General features: G+C 34.0%; 1 pseudogene across 1 annotated transcript; it reads right to left on the reverse strand.

Moving 5' to 3' along the window:
* Positions 1-7,291: 7,291 nt before the first annotated feature.
* Positions 7,292-10,152, reverse strand: LOC149537268 (F-box protein At5g46170 pseudogene; annotated as a pseudogene). Its single transcript, XR_016358111.1, has one exon. The product of XR_016358111.1 is annotated as an F-box protein At5g46170 pseudogene (transcript).
* Positions 10,153-21,919: the final 11,767 nt, after the last annotated feature.

Below are 21,919 nucleotides of genomic sequence, written 5' to 3' on the forward strand. Positions count from 1 at the left end.
TTTTTAAGAAACTAGACTCCATTCTACACACTTTGGAAAAAAAAAATTGATTTTAGATTAGTTTTCAATTATTTCTAGGGGAAGCACACATATATTTCATGTTTTTGGGATATGTCTAGTAAAAAAAAATTTTAAAAAAAATACACATTATAAAATTACCGAAAAAATCTGGGATAAACTGCATAGTGTTAAGTAACTTTTGACCAGAGCGATTAAAGAATTTCAAAAAAAAGGTTAAAATTTTAGGGGGGCCACACTTTGTATTGTGTTATATTTTTTTGGAATAAACAGTACCACTTTTTGTGGCCCCCTTTTTTGAGGACCTAAAACTAAACCATTTTGAAAAAAAATTAGTAGTTTAGAAACTAGATTCAAAGGACTACAACTTTTGTTTTTGTCATATCTTAAAATTTTGAGTGTAACTATCTTCAAATTCTTGTTGAAGTTCAAAATTTGCAGATTTCAGGAAAAAGGTGTCCACTTATACCCCCCTTTTGGCACCACAACTTGGTGCACTTATCCTGTTAGTTTACTTGACACATTCCCATATTATTTATGTTTAGCATGTGATAGGTGATGTTATCTATTGTAGGATTATCTTATGCTTTTCTACTAGCATGTTAGATTCTTTATGCTTATATTGTTGCATGGTTTAGTAGTGACATCCCTATTACGACAATACTGACGATTTGATCGGTAGCGTGGGATGTTACGCATGGGGGATGGCTAGGATCCCTGATGGTCTTATGATGCTATTGATGGTTGGGAGGAACTGCGTACTTATCTGGTCATTTTGTTTTTGGGATATTATCTCTGTACATTGCGATGTTGCTTATGTTCACTACGATGTTGCATTCAGTATGTTCATTACTGTTATGGTTTAGATGGATCAATGTTCCTCTTCTATTGTTGATTATGCTTTGAGTGTTCATTCCTCAATTTTCGTGGATCTGGTACTCCCCAATGTGGAGGTTTTGAACTCAGTTTTTCTCTATTTTTTTCCCTTTTGTGTTTTCCTTAAGTGTTTTTTTGTTTCTATGGGTGATATTTTATCAGCATGGTGCGACATAAAAATGTATCGCACGCCCATAGAAACTATGTCATACAGTTCTGGAAAGTATCGCATGCCTCTTGGAGAAATGTTGTACAATACTGGAAAGTATTGCACCTCCTTTGGAGAAATGTCATACGATACCCTAAAAGTATCACAAGCCCTTAAGAAAAGTATCACTCAAACTCTGAAAGTGTTGCCCTCCTTCTTAAGGAATGTCACGTGATACTTTTTAGTGTTGTATTAAAGTATCGCACAGGTTTTGTAAAAACCTGCGTAGGCCGACAGCGGGCACTTTTCGATTTGATCCGAACTTTTTGAGAGTTGTTTTGGATACCCTTTTCAGTGTTCATCGACCTTGTGTTGTTGCTTTTTGGATTCAGGTTGTTTTCTTTCAGATCTTTTTTGCGTATTTTTGTTGTAGTACTTTGGGGTTTAAAATATATCATTTAAGTATAAGTTGACATCAACATATACTTAAGATATATTTTAATATATGCAATGAATCTTTTGAGATAGGTTTTAGACCTCTCGGAGATGAGATAAAGATTCTAGGAAATTTCAAGGCTTCAGAAATCCAAACTTAGCCAAATTTTAGGGCTTTAGGATTTCAGGGTTAGCCAAATTTTAGGATTCTGCATTTTACCCCAGCTTGGTGTTTTGTTGATGAGTGGTCATCTCTTTGAGCCCTCATCATGTGCATGGTCGCTATTGGCTTTTGTTTGCTTGTGTCGGTTTGGTAGTGGCATTTTGAGATTCATTGGTTGCCGAGATTGTGGTGAAGTCTTCTGTTGTGATCATTGTGATCCCTGTATGATGTTGTCATTTCCATTCATACTTGTAAAAAAAAAAAAATCTTGGCTTGTATTTCATCCTTGTTCCCAAGGATCTCCACGCAGGGCATTACACATGCTCTCCCTCAAATCCTCTGCAATAGGTGTTAGAGGAGGACTAGGTGGTCGTGGAGGTGGAGATGGAAGGGGTAGAGGCAGGGGTGGAGGAGGGGGAGGGAGTGGGGGTGGGTCCATCAAAGATAATCTACATATATGTTTAAACCACATAAAAAATCACAAAATTACTACTTAATAAAATAAATCTAAAATATCAATTAGATAAATGCATAGACCTTTAAAACCATATCAATTATATAAATAAAGTTAAACACTTAAGTAAACTTTAATGTTAAGGCTAATTGAACATTATACCAAATTTAAGCCTAATCATAAAATAATACTCCAAAAAACTATATTAATAAATCAACTTAAATGTGAATTCTAAAAAAATCTTATATAAATATGTTTATGATTATGCCTTAGCAAATCTGTACTATTGAGGTTCAATATTAAAACAATTAGGATTGAACATATAAATAAGATTATGGTTTAGGTTAGAATTTAGGGTTATCCATTTACAATTAGGGTAGACTAATTAGCATTATGATCGAGGCACAAAATATAAGATTTAGGATTAGCATTATGGTTGGGGCACAAAATATAAGAGTAATTAGCATTTATGATTGGGATTAAAATTAGAATAAGTGTTTAAAAATTAGGATTAAAATTAGGATTTACAAATTTTAGGATCACATTCTAGCTTTAAGGATTATGATTTTTAATTGTGGTTAATCTATTGGGATAATTTAGTGTTTAGTAATTCAGATTTTAGCATTTAGGGCAATTATTGAGCAATTAGTGTCTACCATTTATAATCATGGTTTGGCATTTAGAATTAGGGCAAGGGTAAAGATTATGGTATGGGTTTATATCATTAAATTAGAAATATGATTAGGATTATATGGTATGCATTTTCTAGGAAATCTAATCTGAGTGTTTAACATTTATATATTTAAATGTTTAGGATTATGGTTTAAAGCATTTACAATTAAGGTTTAATATTAAAAAAAAAAGGATAAATAACATAAATAAGATTGTGGTTTGGGTTAGGATTTAGGGTTAACCATTTAAAGTTAGGGTACAAAGTAATTAACATTATGATTGGGGCACAAAATATACCATAAATTAATTTACCATAATTTAAAGCTTAATTTACGATTAGGATACCATAAATTAATTGCCAAAATATACCATAAATTAATTTAATTACCATAAAGCTTAATATACCATAAGGTTTAATATTAAAACAATTAGGATTATGGTTAAAAGATTGGGATAATTTAGTGTTTAGTAATTTATATTTTAGCTCCTTCAAGGCAATTATTGAGAAATTAGGGTCTACCATTTATAATCATGGTTTGACATTTATTACCCATATATATATATATATATATATATATTGCAATGCAAGGCAGCAGAATCCCCAAAGGAGATGTCCTAACCCCCAACAATATAACCATGCAGCAGAAACACAACAACAAGAAGCAACAATGCAAGATCTGATACCAAATTACAATACTTGATTTATAAAATATAACTAATTACATGCAATATGCCCAGCTATAAGGCCTTCCAGGTTAGGGCCAAATACAAATAGAAATTACAAAATCAGTTTTGCAAGATCCTTCAAGATCCAACATACAACCAATCTCAACTAGCCCAAATATGTAACATAACAGCAATCTGGAAGAAAGCACCAAGGAAATCTAAACTTGTGCTCACAAGCCCACCAAGAAACCTCCTTGTTTTCCAGCCACAACCCTAGCTCTTCTTCAAGATCCAAGATCCGAGTGTAAACTGCCTCACATTCAGCGCTTTGTCCACACATTCACAACTCCATCACAATCCTACTGTAAACTGCCTCACATTCAGTGCTTTGTTCACAGACTCGGGAAAATTCTCCCTTCAGCTACTCCCACGAATCATTCCCTCATGAATGAATGACTAAAGACTTCCCCAAAACTCCTACTTATACCAATATAAGCCACAAGTCAGCCCAAAACACAAACTAAATACAAATACATAAATTAAATGCCACAAGTCATCCTACAACAACAATTAAATGTCTACAAATTGATATTCGAGTAAAATCATGATATCTCCTAGCTCCAATTGAATTAGAACTCATGCTTCAAATCATAGGTAGAAATATAGGTCCTCTACAACCCCTTAAATGTGAAAAGGTTGATTCCCCAAGGAAAAGTTGGCATCCATCCTGAAAGTCACCTACAACAAACTATCGCGTGAAACTGTCAGAAATCGATATTGTAGGAGAATTTCCATATCTCCCAATCTGTAAAGAGTGAGAACTTGTGCACTTGACACAAGGAAGTACTCTAGGCCCCCTTCAATCTCTAAAGTGTGTAGCTTCTCATTCATTAAGGATAATTATTTATACGCTCTACAATAGGCACCTAGAAACCAGAAAAACACAGTTCCAGTAGCAAGGTTCAAACAGTTCAAACTTCAACTCAATCCATCCAATCTCTATGAAATCATGAGGAAAGGTTCCCCAATGTGTCTCTAGCACATCCCTAACCATGAAAACATAGCTCCACCAAAATCCAAGCTTGATGCTCCTCAACACATGACCAAAATCCCTCTAAACATACAAGATTGCCAGAAAGCCTAGGATGCTCCCGCATCAATATATATATATATCGTTCATACATAAAGGAGGAAGGGAGAAGAGAGGCATGAGAACAAAGAAGTCAAACATAAAATCAAGTAATAAAAGCTAACATAAAGAAAATTTAAAAAAATATTAAGAAAAGAGAGCAATAAAATCTAATGGACATAATGAATAAAAGCTAAACAGTCTCTTTCTAGTCTTTTTTTTGCCTATATATTAGTTTTTGTTCTTTTTGTTCATTAGAATTTATTGCTCTCTTTTCTTAATATTATTTTTTCTTTATGTCAATTGTTATTATTTAATTGGTTGTATGTTTGACTTATTTGTTCCATGTGCCTCTCTTCTCCCTTCCTCTGTTTATTGCTCCTTGGGAAACTTGGTTTGCATAATTTCTATTCTTGCATTATCTCATCGTGATGATGGATCATAGAGTGTGATCCAAAATGTTGATACTAAAAAAACTTATACAATCGAATCTTATATCTTCCAAGAGGGAAATTCCCTTGCCGACTCATATTGCCCAAATCAACAAGTGATGTGACAACAACATAAATGTTGGTGGATGATGACATCACATGATCGAGTGAAGTGATGCGATGGGACAATTTCAGTTGACAAGCACATCAAAGGACAAAGATGAACATGGTACAATTTATATAATGGAAGGTAGCACAAGCAAAATTTACTTGTGTTGCCTTCACACATCCTCCTTCGGATGCATTCAATGCAAGGTATGTGGTACCTTATATACATTATTTTATTGCATTCCCAGAATTGTTTTTACTTGGAAACAAAAATGGTTAAGGTTGGAGAGTGCAACGAGAGAAATGAAGAAATGGAAGCTAATTTTCCTTTTGGATCAAGGAAGCAACAGATGGCCTTCAAAGGGCGTGTCACAAAGGAATATTTGAGGAATATTTTTACCTCAACCCACTTGTTCTTCATCAACATTGTGTGGACTATGCTAGGGATGGAATACATAGTTTCAAACTTCAAATGGAGAACCAACTTGGATGTGGTTTCACTCTTTTGTGTTTGATTTTCACATTTTGCCTCCAAACAAGAGGTGAAGTACATTATTGAGAGATGTACAAGGCTTGAATAGAGAGTGGAGCTCGACAAAATCCTAAACTTCGTAGTCCCTAATCAAGAGTTTGTTGCATCTCAAGGAGATTGGTTGGGGTTTCAAGGGTTTCTTCCATATGTGTATCCATTTCTCTTTCATTGAAGCTTGGGGGACATCTTAGCAAGGAGGCAAGATGCAAGGAGAGCATGGACCTTGCTAGTGGATTTTGTAAGCAATTGGGAGCTTGAGCTAGTGATGCAACCAGATGAGCCCTAAATTGTTTTAGTTGTGGTTAACAAGTACTTGGGAAGTAGAGCAGGAGAGATGGAAAGTTGGATAATCATAGTCGTAGAAGAGACAATGGGGAAAGGGGAAGACATTGTGGAGCAAGTGTTGAAGAGCTCAAAGGTTTGGTTGTGCACTTCATAGAAATTGTGCTTCTGGATGAGATCTGTGTACCAATGCTCGTGGCGACCTTTTTGTGGTGTGCAAAGTTGTTTTGTTTCTCCTATAGAGATGGGTGTTGTTTCCTTTGAGGTTGGTGAGTCATCGAATGATGGCAGGGGCAGAATCGGGTGGTTCATCCTCCTCCTTGTCATTGTTCCTTTTTCTTGAGAATGTTTGTGTCTAGTCATGTGTATGTGGTTTCGAGTCTATAAATTTTATTATGATACATCAGATATATATATTCCATTTCAGATGTAGAAGGGTAATTTTGTGCAACTTTCCCCCATCCGCCATTGATTATATATGGTCATTGTGTATGTCACCATGTGGTCAATTTTTTGGCACTACTGAGTACAAAATGTGACTTTTAACTAGGACTCATAATGATATATCTCAATTATAATGTTTCATTAATATATAATACAAATAAAATAATCTTTTGACAATCAAAGAAATGTGACAACTCGTCTAATAAATATATCAAGTAATAAACATCTTTTACTAGATGTAAAATATTATATTTCACTAGCACGGGCTAAAATCAATTTTAAGTTATATTATTATCAAACTTAGATGCACAATCATGTTTATCCATTATTAAGGTTGAAAAAATACAATAAAGCAGATAGATTCCAAAAAAGAAAAAATAGCAGATGAGTCCTAAAAGAGAAGAAAACAGAAACGTATATTGAATTCGCCGCCTATTTCAGGCCAAGAGAGTGGATTCTGGTTTGTGTGGATAATTTCCACCCAATTATTTCAAAGGAGTTTTCCACAAATGGTGATTAGTTCACGAAAGTAATTTGCTTTTAACCCAAAGCAATTAGAGTAATCTCGCAATGGAAAGATTACGTATAAAGGCTTAAAAGTACGTGTAACGTGTGAAAAGTAAACTCTTTAAAAACTACTGTCGAGGGAACGTACCTAGATGTTTCCAAATGAAAATTTGTGGCCACAAATTGTAGTCAATTCTATCTCATTTTCTCTTTACTCTAAATATACCGTTCAAACTCATTTCTACGATGTGCTTGTTTGTAATTTTGTTTTGTTTAAAATCAATCTTTCCAACTTTTACAATACTCCAAACTTATAGGAATCTGCCATAAGTAAGAATTGTCAAGTGTACCTCACGTTGCCTCTAATAAATCCAGTTTTATCTCAAAAACAAGATATGAAACAAAATATAAATAGGAAAAATAACCTGGACAAAACACCGTCAACGAATGCTTTAATATTCACTCCAGTGGAAACATTAGTGTTGCAAATTAATATTCATCGCTCTTCTACAGTACCCCTGAACTGTACAGAGCACCGAGACAACTGCAATGGATGCTGATACAACACACTGACCGAGATATTGACAAACCTCAGACAGAAAACCCAAAGACGAATGTTTGACAGACAAATAATTTCATCAATCAATCATTCAAATTAATCAATCCTGGCAATCCGTTCGAATTTGCTGTTTTCTCCAAATCACAACGCTCTTCAGAATGAATTCATTTCGAGAAGATAAGTCCTCCTTTTCAAGAGAGCCTTGACAGCCGCCATGTAAGGAGTTTCTGATTCTTCATCGAAAGCAGTGGCAATGAAACCCTCGCTTTCCCTGTTGCTGGTTGAAGAGGAACCGCCAGTGGGTTTTATGGTGACAAGCGTGGCGCCGTGCATTACAACGCCGGGGAGAGCCAAACTGCGGGCGTAACGCAGCTTCATATTCAAGGCAGGGATCTGCGTCCTGTTGGAAGATGCAGAGGCTGCTAATGGCTTCAGACGGAAATTCCTGAGCTGCTCTCTTCCCAAACAGAGAGTTCCTTGACCGTCTGCGTCTGTCAAGATCAGGCTTTGAAGCGTAGGATGATCGCAGATTATCTGTTGCAGCAAGAAATGCCTTGCCGAGGCCGCAATGAGAGAACTGATCGTCCAGACGACTCGCAGCTTGAGGCCTCCGTTTGTGTAAAACGACTCCGGAATGCTGCCGTTGTCGTCGTGCTCTTCGCTTTCTTCGTCTGAAGCAGCTGCGCTGGAATCGGGGCTCTGGTTAGGGTTAGGGTTTGAATTTTTCCTAATTCCTTTTGAAGCGGCGCCTAATATCACACAGCTTTCGAGAGTGCTTCCGAATTCGGCCTTCCATTTGAGAACAACTCCTTCTTCGAGGCCAAGCTCTCCCGCGGGGAGCTCGATTCTCAGGTGCTGGATTTCCTTGAAGTTTTTCAAAATTTCGCCGGGGGAGCGCGGAGAAACTAATATGGCTTTTCGCGGTCCGATGAGGTGCTGCAGGGCTTGCAGCGGCTTCACGACGCTGCTCATCATGAGTCGGATGATATGGCTAAAGAAACCCCTGCCTCTACCGCTCAGGCCGCTTTCCTCGCCGGCAATTACACAGTCGACTTTTACGACAACATTTGTAGCCTGCGGAACTAAGGAGTAGAAGCGTTTCGACACGGCGCAGCAACGGCCTAGGGCTTTTACGTCGGCTGTTTTGTTGAAGATTAGCAGTAGCAGGGAGTCCGGCAGCCGATCCAGATGATCTGTGGATGAAACGTGAGAAGAAGAAGAAAAGGAACAAGAAGATGAAGAAGAACAAGAAGCAGCTGAAGCTGTGTCTCTTCGCGCACCTCTCTGGTACTGGTAGCGACAACGATCGGGAGCCAGTTGCAGATGCATTTCTGCTCTGTTCGAAATCCTTAAACCTGGATGAAGATGAGAAATTAAAATGTCGAAAGCTCGCAGAGCGCGGCTATTTTCCAACCTTTTGCAAGTTGCAGCCTGGCTTTACATATTTCTCTTCTGTTTAAAGCCCTTAAACCTGGAAGAGGATGAGAAATTTGAAAGTTCAAAGCTAGCAAAGCACGGTTATTTTCATTTTTTCGCAAGACGCAGCTTGACTTTAAATATTTGCAAAGGATCTACCGGCCATTGCTTTTTCTGCACTTTAAAGAATCCAATAACCTCATTCTCTCTTTATCATTAAACTTTTGCAGGCTCGAAAAGGCACACAAAAATTTTCACCACTTCAAACAAAAAACTTGCAGAAACAGTATCTGCTCCTGACTTCAGAATTCCCTTTAATTATTATAAATAACTTTTTGCTCTTCCGTTATAAAAGACCTCCTGTGCTCCCGAAGAAACCTTGCTAAATTCCCGAGCCGTTGAATGCTTTGCACTTGAAAATCCTGAAACCATGCGTTACAATGATTATTGAAAGAGTGAATCAATCATTCAAAGAATCATCAATTTCCTCCGGAAAAGAATGGTTATTCCACAACGAGATCCACGTCCGCGCTAACTTTTAACCAGCAAGCAAATCACTGCAAAACTACAGCCAATAATACAAGGAGAAAGCCTCCAGTTTGTCTCGTTATTATTTCACGGGGATCTTGCTCTCGTATGAAAACGCTGAATAAGCCAACCATAGCTTCAGACCTTAAGTCTGTTTTCTTTCCACGTCATCTATTGAAGAACACGCCTAGGAATTCAGAAAAAACGGCATTCTTTTCTCGATTCCGTCCACAGCCGCCCTAATCACAAATCGCTAAACCTTATCTTAACATAAACTACCTTGTTCAAGAATCTCAAGCAATTTTTTTTAAAAAGAAATCATTTTTCACATTTCACAAAGAAAGCTCCTAGCTACCGCGTCACTCCAGCGCTTCGAACTCGCAACCTACTGACAATTTTCTATCCAATAACAACAAAAAGGTACAAAGCCTTGAAATTTCAGCCGTCCTCGTTGAAAATTGAATCCAAAAAATTGTTGACATGACTGGCCTGAAAAGACGAGCTCCTCTAATACGGCGACATGCAGATGCAATTAAGATCAAACGGGCTCTGCATCTTCTCTTTCCAAATCGGGCGAAATCCAAATGAAATTCCTCGAGTGCCGTTGCACAAGGCGTTATTATACGCGTGGCTAGTCATAAGCCTAGGTATTTACGCCCCCAGATTTATCAGCGCTGATAAATCTGGCTTCCTTCTCTCTCGTTTTGGCGGCACCTCCGCCAGATTTGACCAGAAATTAAAAAGCACTACTTCTTCCAAATGACTTTGACGGACATTCTTGCGTGTTGATTGAAATTCCATGAGTAATACCTCGTTTGAGATTCTATTTATTAAGTGAAATATTCAAGTGCAAGAAATAAAAGATCTCAAATTTAATTGGTATTTCTGATTGGACAATAAGGAAGGAAAATATTGGTTTTATCCCTTATATGAAAAGAATAATCTTTCCAAATAGAAAGTTTTGAAGAGATGGTCAAGTCAAAGATTGTTCACCTAATTTTAATAGGACACACCTATCTTCCATTCAAACTATATCCTCCATTCAAATTGTAAGTTGACCAATTTTTAAAAGATGGAAAACATCATGAAATTTTCTGAAAATTTCAGTGTTTGATCTTGATGATCTGCATAGTTTGTAGTTGAAAACAATAAAAAAATTGAAAAAAAATCACTGCGAAAAAAAAGTTTAGGGGCCCTTCGAAGATATACCATAGAATAGCCTTGATGATGCATGCCCCTCCCTAAAAATTCTATGGGGCGGCCCTAGTAGGGGCGTGCAGGGGCCCACTGCATGTGCATTCACATGCACCATGTTACATAGAGAGAGATGCGGCCCTACGGACTTTATTTTGTCTTTTAGTACATTTTGGATGAAATTAGTGTGTCCCATTTTAATATGATTTAGATCAATTTTTTTTTTTAAGGGACGTGGAATCTAGTGACACTTACTTTTTTCTAAGTTCAAGTTTGTAAGGTTTTTGGATCTTATATTTTTTTTTAAATTAATAAATTTAAATTTTATTGTTTGGATGAGAAACTTACAAAGGGTCTACATGTTCAAATATTATTAAATAAAGTTTATAATAAAATATATCATAAATGAATCTTTAAAATATTCTAATTTTTAGTTTTATGGTATTTAATTAGACTACAAACAAGGCATACATACCTTACTCTTTATAAGATTCAGTTTCTTTAAGGACTCAAGCTTGTGATCTTTCTTTCAAGAGCACAAGTACTTTGCCACTAAGCTAACTAAAGTTATACACTTTATTAGTAATAGCTTGTTATTTTTTTATAAATTTTTGAGAAAGAGCTAAATAATACTTCACACATTTTAAATTTTTAGTACTTTATTTTAGGGTCTCATTTAGCTCTTCATGACAATAATGGCTCAAGATGGTCTAATTTATAAGTAGAACTTCAAATATTGGAACCAATAAAAAAATGGTGAATTACTTAGTATCTTGGCCTTCCATATTGTATATGGTTATTTCTTATTGAAATGTGGAACTGATATCTATAAGATTTAACTATGGAGATAGCCACCCAAGATCTAGAAGGAATGGAAACCATAATAACAAGAGAGAAATAATATGATAAGAATAAACTATAGCTATGGAGACAGCTACCCAAAACCTAGAGGAAATGGAAAGCATAAGAATGAGATAGAAATAATATGATAAGAATAATCTATATTCCTGTCTATAACATGCAATATAATGATTCAACTAAATTATTCAGTTGGAATTGAGTGATCATTACATAGGAGTCAACTTGATTAAATAGCCACAAGTACAAAGAAGTGAATGAGACAATGACAAGTATTGATGTCTCATTGCATGACAAACAACATGAAAAGCTACTAGTCCTTGAAAAGTCGATAGGTGATAACATGATCACATCACCCACCAAAGGTGGCATCACATTTCCACTAAAGGTGAATCACCCTCCAAAGGAAAAAGTTCATCCACCATAAGTGAATATGATAAAATAGTAACTTAGAGTGGAAATGTTCCAACCACTCTAATGGAATTCGTTAAGTAAGCTTAAGTCAAGTGGAATTGGGACCTACATGTAAATTAAGCAATGTAAAATGTCTTAATTACACCAATAATATATATATATATATATATATAATTTACTAGAAGTAACAATTTTCTTTCATCACTAAGAAAAAGTTTAGGCGTTAAATTGAAATTTTCTAACTATGCACATGTATATTTATCTTTTTATTAGACATTGTCAAAGAAGTACAAATAATTTTGTAAACTAATACAATTATTTATATAAGTCCAATTAGATACTATTGTTTGTTGTAGAACTATCTTCTAGTCTAAATGCATACATTATGTAGTAAAGGTGATCTGTGTATTATTGATCATCATACTCTTGGAATTTGTTTTATTACTAGTATTATTGACAGTGACAAATCATAGCTACCATTAGTTTAAAATTAAAGTTCCCCTAAATTTATGCTCTTATATCTCATAAGCTATAACATTTGTTCTATGATTTCAAAAGAAATAAATCTCATATCTCCTCAATATTTATTAATTTTATTTGTTAGGATTGACGAGACAAAAATATAAATTACATGCAATTGTAACCAATATCATAAAATAATAAATCGCTTAGAAGAGAACACAATACACAAAGACTTAACGCAGTTCACCCATGTTGGAAATACTCAAGACTAGCTAGGTTACTGAGATGGGAGGGGTGAATTAGTAACCTCAAAAAAACTTTTAAATCAATTCAACACCTAACCATATAAACCATTCATCATTCATTCATCTAATCTACTGCATGCATGAGAAAATATAAACATTCATAACACATGAACATAGTATTTGGTGACCCAGAAACCTTCCAAATAGAAAGTAAAACTGGGGTGGGGATGATACCCACAAAACTTCAATACTGCAGTATAAAGTTGGCCTGTTAGGGCTTACATTGACCACTTATGATGATATGCCCTGTTAAGAGAAATTTGGACTGCTAGGTCCACCTTGTTAGAGGTTTTACAAACATACGATGAAGTATGCACTCTGTTAGGAGATTTATACAAAGATTGTTAAGTCTACCCTGTTGAAGGATTTAGAAAAATTGATTCACCTGTTAGGATGAAATAGTAGATCTAACTTACAACTTGATTGTTGAATAGGTCTTGAAGTACAGATCACCTCTTGTGACTAATATGTCTTTGTTGCTCCTTAATGACCTTGTTGAATACTCTATTCTGTTGTTGATTCACATTTACTTTTTAGACATTACATATCCATTCCTTAACATACCATGACAATTATATTATTTTCAAATGATACAATACATTACATATATTATCATTCCAATAATTACAATTGCAAGGTTGGTTAAAACACAAGTAAGCAAATATTACTAAGTTAGCCAAATAGTAAAAAAACTCAGGCCCTTCAAGCTGACTTGGTGACCTTCTGATACTCAGCATCCACTGCATTACTCAGCATCATCATGCACTCGATAGAAGTAGAAGCTCGATCCATACTAATCACACAACGTAGCTTGGAAGTTGGTAACCATTGGAGACTCAGTAGATATAGTGTTACTCGGTAAATACTGAAACCTTTGTTTACCTTGCTGTCACTTGGTAAACACTATACATCCATTACTCGGTAGAAACTAGCTGCATATTACACAAACTAATGACTCGATAGATACTGTGAAGCTCGGTGACCATTATCTATTTGGTAAACACTATTGAACTATACATTCACTCGGTAGCCTCAAGAATGCTCGGTGTGAACTGCTTAACTGCTGAACTTACAAGGTAACCATTGAATGCTCAGTATAAACGATGGACTGAGTGATGAGTTCGGTAAGCATTCAGAATCAAATAAGTGTTGTCACTAATGACAAATACAACATAATGCCAACACACCCAATCGTTGGGCTACATCCACTAAACAACAAGTCCAATATTCTTATTATCTAGTGATTATAACCTAATTACAATCTGCAATCCCTTACAACTCAATATTGCCACAAGAAGCTGCAATCTCATCATACATAATGAAATCCCTAACCCTAAGTCATTTTATACAGGTTTTTTTTGCTTACAATAATAAAGTCGGGTGAGCCTTCAGGGGCGTTACCCCCGAAAACCTTCGTAGGGGTGTTGCCCCTCGACCCCACCCTGTATTGTGAAAGGGAGCACACATAGGGCTCTACCCTAGGACACTGCAAGGGGTGTTTCCCATTGACCCCATCTTAGGGGCATTCCCCACAAACCCCTGTAGTAATAATCTAGGGAAAATTGCGCTAAATAAAGTGAGAAAAAATTAACCTTCAAGTTTGATTAGGCTCTACATCACAATATTATTTTGTAACAATTTAAGATATTTGGTACACAACTAACCACTGGTGTCAACATAAAGTAGAATACCTAATTTTTAATGGGAGACTAATTAAATATAGATTTTATAATATTACCTTTTGAAAAGTTCTAAAGTTGATAAATCTTAATTTCCAACAAGAGCTAGGGTACAAACATAATTGATTTCAATGACATCGTTGTTGTTCTTTGTATATTTATTCATCTTCTTATAGTCTTACGATATGCTCACTTCCAATTAATGTTTACTAATAAGCTTATGTATGTTTTATTTTATACAATTCTTGTAGTCAACTCATTATTCTGATGGATCTTGTTACCTCTTGAATTACTATTGGAAGTTGTTATAAGTTTGATCTTTGATTTTGCATAGCTTTCATGGCTACCATCTCTTTTGTAAGAATATTTTGTGGCAGAAGAGATATATATATATATATATATATATATATATATATATACCTCAAATATTTTCAATATTGCTAAAAATCATAAAGAACTACTTTAACCATTTTTTTGTAAATACACAAATTGCTCAAGCCATATTTTAGATTAATAAACAAATTCATGTATATATGTAATTTATTAACAAAGTCAATTCAAATAATACCCATATATCTTTTATAATCTAAATAAGTGGAATGAGGGTTTTCATACTTTTCAACACATATTTTATCTAAATATATATTGCTATAGAGTTATGAAAAAATGATATTAGAATCTTAGCTTACAGAGTCAAGATACCCAAATTCTAATAACTCGAGTGTTCTCAAATCATAGTGATGATTATGTATTTATGACAATAGAATCCTATTTATATTTCATGATCCTAACATCTACACTTCTTATATAATATATTTTTCTATTGATGTTTAAGACAAGAAAAACCAAGGTGGTGTTATAGAGCACTATGGGGTGGTTGAACAAGGATTGGAGTAAAGATTAGGGTATAAGCCAATTTCCAAAAAAAAAAGTGCCAAAGACAAAACATATTCAAACTTTTTTTTTTTTTTTTTCCAGATTCATGAAAACGTAGTAATTTTTTTTCCAATTTTTTTGTTGTTTTCGACTACAAACTATGCAAATCATGAAGATCAAACACTAAAATTAAAAAAATTAAAATTCCATGATGTTTTCGATCTTTTGAAAATTGGTCAACTATACATTTTTGTGGGAGGATAGCCACATCCAAAGATTAGTTGCACCTTAGTCAAGCCCCTAGGTTGAATTAATAGCAAAAGTAAAGATATAATGGGGTGGCAATTGATGTTGATGTGTTTATGATAGTGAATGTCTCTTAGTTGATTCTTCATTGTCAATGTAAGCAAGAAAATGAGAAAGTCTAAACTTGGTTTTCTAACATTTATAAAGAGTTAAAAGTAGAGTAAGGATAACAAACTAATGATAGATAAACAAAAAAAACCAATTATCAAATACTATAATGCATACAATACACACACAAACATGTATGTATTTTCAAACACATAGATACACACATATGTGTACATATATGTATATTCACACATGCGCATGCTTATCCATCATATACATATGTTGTAAAATTTCTCATTTCTATATCTACATATTGTTGACTTCGATACATTGTATATTTCCTTCTACAAATATCTAAATTTAGTAACATGTGTCCCATTCACTCCACCACCATCTTATTAGGGGGTCATTTTAGCTAGAAAGTCCACCTCTTAATAAGATCTCTATTACCATTTTGGCTCTTGCAAGTCGTCTTGTTAAGAATGAATACCACTTGATCTCTTATAGAGGGAAATATATTTTTCTTTGACATTTTGCATTAAGGATTTAAATAGTGTAGCAACAAAGGAATGGGGTATATGGCGGCTGCCCCTTGCCACGTGTCAATATTGCAGAGCAAGTTAGATGGTGAAGGAGACGTGGTGGCAGTTTCAATCACCTTTTCTTAGCAACGAAGCATTCCCAACATTTACAGCTGTGAAAGTGATCTGATTAGACTTCACCCACCTCGACAAGTCATAGTTTATGATGTATTTGACATTTTCTTCATTCATGAATGTCATCATTAATCAGTTTTTGTGTTTTGTTCGCTTTGGGATTAAGCATACATGTTAAAGAGATTACATCGCTTGCTACAAACAACATTGCCAATACAAGTGATAAAGAAGTTCCACCACGAGCAGTGAAATAGAAATGATTCCTTTGTTTCAGCCCCTTGGGTCCTCTTGTTAAATCTTCAAGTCGAAGTTTTCTTGTATAAATTGTTTTTAGCTTCCTTAAATAGTATCTATATTCAAAAGTTATTGTAGATAGTTTGAACTTAACATCATTTAGGTATTAATTAAAGTCGCGAGTTTTTAAAATTCATAGTATTGTATTGTATATATAGTAGTTTATCAAATTTAGTATGTGTTCTATTTTGTGAAAAAATAACATACAATGAATTTTAGAAATAATTATGCACATCATCTAAGTGTTCGTAAAGTCATTAAAGGAGTCTTGAGCGTGCATGTCAAGTCTAAAATGTTGTCTACAGAATGATTGATTGACTAGCATCAAATTGTAAATGGTGCCTATCTTTTTAGTTTTTATGCTAGCTTTTTAATAAACCCTACTATTCTATGGACAACAGACATATATGCATACATACATATACATATAGATACATGTACATGTACATATGTACATAACATGTACGTACACACATACATACATACATAAAAGTTGTTATACTAGATTTGAACTCAACGTCATCTAAGTGCCTACAATACAAACTTTTCTATTAAGTCAAGCATTTTTTGACATATACACTTACTTTTAGATTACCATCTTCAATAAAGACGTTCCCTAAAAAATAAAATAATTTTATATTATGGACATTGATCACTTGATATAGTCATCATGCTATTCTCTTCTCTTACCACAAGCTTTTAGTTCAATACAATGAATTGTTAAAATTTCCCATCTAGTAAGTTTTTGTTCCAAAATCTCGAGCAACGTTATTCAAGATTAGACTTTTTTAATCTCATTTTAAAAGATGAGAAATTAAAAAAATCATTAGTCTAAAGGTTTTTTTAAAAAAAATTTACATTTGTGACATTGTAACATTGCTTTAGAGATAGCTTCAATGTCTAGATCACTAATTTTTATAATGATCTTCGATATTAATGAGAAGTATTTTTACTAGGACTAGGTTGTTGATTGCTAAGTTTCAATTAGATAAGAAATTTTTATTTTAATGTTAGAATCTATGAGATAAACACTTTTTTGTTGCTATATTTGATTGTGTGTATTTTTTTATTATCAATAATTGAGATCACAGTGTGTGATCCATCCTCATGATAAAATGTAGTTTAAAGAGATGTGAAAATGAAAGTGTTTTTTAATTCTTCTTTATTTTTTCTACAAGTAGACATTCCTATCTCCCCCCCTCCCTCTTTCAAACATTTCTTTCATTTCTTCATAATAAATAATGAGTCAATTTCTTTACCTATGTATTGCCTTTTTAAAGCAGTTTCCATATAGTTGAGTTATCCTCATGTGTATTTTCCTTCAAACCCCTCATCACCTACCCAAGTGATTTAAACACATTTTGAATCAAGATTAGTTTTATTTCAAAATCCTTTCTCTCTCTCTCTTTCTTGTCTTTTGTATTTTCCTAAACCCTTAAGCATGCAAAGTTATGGGCCATATGGCTGTGGAGTGACCTACATAATTCATTTCACACTTTAGAATAATTTTTGATATCAAATTTATCATGTATATAAGCTTGAAAGTTCACAAGAGGATTGATTGAAGTACCTTTTCCAATCTCTCCCACCCATCCCCCTTTAACCTTATTTTTACAAAGTTCTCATTAGAACATTTATGGTTGTAGGTATTTTCAAAGAATATATAGAAAGCTACAAATATTCTAGAGAGAAAGTATACTCCAAGTTATAGGCCTCTATTAGCCCATGTTCTTAGTGAGTTCTTCACAAAATTCCATTATAGATGCATTATTTCATTCAGATTTAGTAGACTCATTCACTCTAGGGATTGTGTGTGTCAATATCTATGAGGAATACAAGTTTGGTTGGCACTTGGATATGATAAAGATGTGTTTTATTGATGAAAAGTTTTTCATTAATGATGTTACAAAAGTGTTCGAAGGGACTGTAGGATATTTGGTCATAATTGATTCACCCCCCACCCACTCTCAATTATCTATCAAAGAGTAGCTAACATGAGATCACAGAATATAAAGACACATAATCCTAGAAGAAATGTGAACAAAAATGCAATAAGGAATGAAAGTATAAAAAGGAAAGCAAGCAGAAAGCCTCAATAAAACATTTGTTAGAGAAGGAACACTTGTAAGCACTAAAGTATGGGTTGAAAAGACAAGAGACACATATGAGAAGAAGATAGGAATAGGACCAAGTACTGAACCCCCTACATTTACTTGAACTATCATTTGGAAAGGTTAAAAAAAGGGATATTTCACAAGATATTCATTAGACCCCTTGATAGAAGAACTAAATTTTGTATAGTTTATATTAGCTTGGAATGAATAAGATGATGCTATGGTTAGAGGTCCCAAATGAACTGAAGCCTATTGGATTTCATATCATCTTTTTGATTGAGTGTACTTGTAGAATTGATGAAGATGCAATTTTGTGAGGATTGCAGGGTTAAAATTGAGTTAATTGATCACCATTTGAACAATTAAAGATTGAACAATCTTAGAATAGTGAACTAAAGGTAATTTAAGGCAATTTGGAATTTTTTTAAAGTGTTTTGAGTGAGTTAGCATCAGTATATAATTTGAGAATTTGAAGGAGTGTGTAAATAATATATAATTCCAATCAATGAAAAGAATGTGAAGAAGTTAGTTCATCATAAAACTGAAACAAGTTGGAACGTAGAGGAATGATGCTGAGAAAAGTTAAGAAAACTGATGTTATATTCATTAGGAAAATTATAGGATACAAGATGAGTTGTAGTTCAAGGGAAGATGAGGTATGAGATGGATTCATCCATGTTGTATACAAAATATGTGTTGACAAACTGAAAGTTAACCTATGTGAAATTCTGAAACAATAACTACTACATAACATTGGAAGGATTAAAAGGGATAAGTATATAGAATTTAGTGATGAAGGGTGCTCCCCTTAATACCATAAACACATAACATAAACAAAGAAATAACAAAATTTGCAAGAACAAAATATGTGCTTCTTATTATTGTCACAATGTGGAATTACAAAATTTAGGATTACAATATACTAACCCACATGGGTCCTTCATTACAATAATCTGCAGGGCAAAATGATGAACTATCACCTAGAGTTTTCTTGGGCAATGTATGGGCATTTCTTGAATAGGTAATTTTATGTTGCTCAGGAAGCTTTTAGACACTCAAACTTAATACCTAGGGCCGACAAACCCTAACAATACATATGGAGTCATAAAAATACATTTTTGATAAGTAGGGCCGACAAACCCTAACAATACATATGGAGTCAGAAAAATACATTTTGATAAATGTCAAAAATACATTTTTAACATTTATTTTGGTTGGCCCAACTTTGGAAAGCCATAAATTTTGAATTGTTTCTCTGATTGTCTATTATAACCACATTTTGGAATCCTCAACTTCTGATCTACAAGCTCAGATTGGCCCAAGAGCCCATCCATCAAGTTTTCAGGCCTCATCCAAGCACGTTTAGGCCTTAAATGCTGAGCCTAGATTTTTTATACCAAAATTATACACCAAAAAACCATAATAAATCCATGAATACTCATGTTATGACACTGGGCCTCAACTGGTAGGTTGATATATATAAGATGAACATCCACCTCTAGAATTAGGACATTTTGAGCTCGTATGAATGACTTACTAAGTAGCAAGCCTTCAAAAACAAGAACTCTGCATTAAGACAACCCTTATTCAAACAACTAAAATGAAATATTTTTGGTTGATGCAAGATTTCTCTTACACCCAGGATGCTCTTACATCATTTAGAATTGAATCTTTGATTACATATCTTTTCTTTCATGTGGCTAAGAGATTTCCATATATACCTTCTTCTAAATGGAATTTAGGAAAATGTACTATGGATTTGATAACACGCTAGTTTATAAGATTTCCAATAAAGAAGATAACTAACAGAAATACTTTAATGGTAAAATCATTCTAGACAGAGATGAAGAAAAGAGTAAGGATTTCAAAAGTTATGGCATAAAAGTACAAAGATGGTATGTTGAACCATTTGGTTATGAAGTAACTAAAGAGATGATAGATGGATATGTCAAAGAAATTCTTGAATATAACAGAAGTGAAAAATGTTATAGATGGGACACATATGAAGATAAAATGTGTGAAGTTCAATAGTAGTTCGCAAGGAGGGTAGAAAAGAAAAAGATGGATAGTGCAATGAGCAATATTTTCAAGGAATCTAAGATGAGAAGGCAAGAATGGGAAGATGTGAAGTGGATATCTTTCGATATGAAGGCTAGTGGACAATCAAAAATCATGTTGGTTAATTGGTGGGCTATAGATGCATTACCTATTGCACCATCACCTATACATGATGCTAGACCTTTGGAAATAGAAGTTCAATAACCATCAAAGGATGATGTGAAGATTACTCATGTCCAATCTTGTAGTACCTACAAGGAGAGTCATTAGAACTACATCATAATTTTTTCAAACAACATTTTTGCAAATAGAGATCAAACAGGAGAAAGAGGAAATAGTACCTAAAATATCTAAAAGAGTTAAAGAAATGGTAGCAGAACCTAGACTAAAGAAGAAACAAAAGATGGTAGTTGCCTACATAGGAAATAAAAAAGAATCAAGAAGAAGCACTAGTTAAGAAGATTAGAGGGAAAATTTTATTGCCTCAAGACCAACCTTATCAAGATCAACTAGAGAAAGGAAATGACAACAAGAAGAAGAAATGGAAGCCATAAATTGGTAAGATGAATGAAATGATTATGAATGATTGTAACATTGTTGAAATTAAAGAAATTTAATGATAATTATGATGCTAAGCAAAAGGGGAAATTGGAGGCACATGTTATTAAGTATATGATGAAATTCAGAACACCTCATATCAGTATCTATGGGATGTTTCCAAATGAGATGTATGAGAGATAGAACAATTCAAGACTAAGGATAGTAGAAGACGAAAATAAGTTAAGAGATCTAGCTATCCATAAGTGTTGTGTTATTGAAAATGATGAGCAGTTGGAAAGAATAAAGCAAAACCTGAATCCACTTCTTAGGGTAAGATGAGAGCAATAAGATTAATGGGTGGACCGTATGAAGAAGTGAGAGAAGAAATAGAGAAGGCACAATACCAAGTGTTAAGTGAGCCTTGCATTTTGAAACCAACAATAGCAATAGAAGAGCAACCAAAGCAAGACATTAAAGTGATGGACATAGACGATAACACCATTTCTACAAACTAGATGGATAACACTTCAATTTTTATACATGGATTATAGATTATTGTTGACACAATAGTAGACCCTTTTGAAGATTATTAAAAAAAATTAGTTGGAAATTAGATCAGTAATAATGTTGAAGACTGTAGACACCTAAATCTAATTACATCACTTAAGTAATCCTATTTAGTCATCTCCTAAGACATCATTGATTAAGTATTTAATATTTAATTAATTCATTTAATTGACTATAGCC

Source organism: Cupressus sempervirens, chromosome 10 (genome assembly GCF_028749045.1).
Source record: "Cupressus sempervirens isolate cs-2001-9-10 chromosome 10, ASM2874904v1, whole genome shotgun sequence".
Classification (NCBI taxonomy): Eukaryota; Viridiplantae; Streptophyta; class Pinopsida; order Cupressales; family Cupressaceae; genus Cupressus; species Cupressus sempervirens.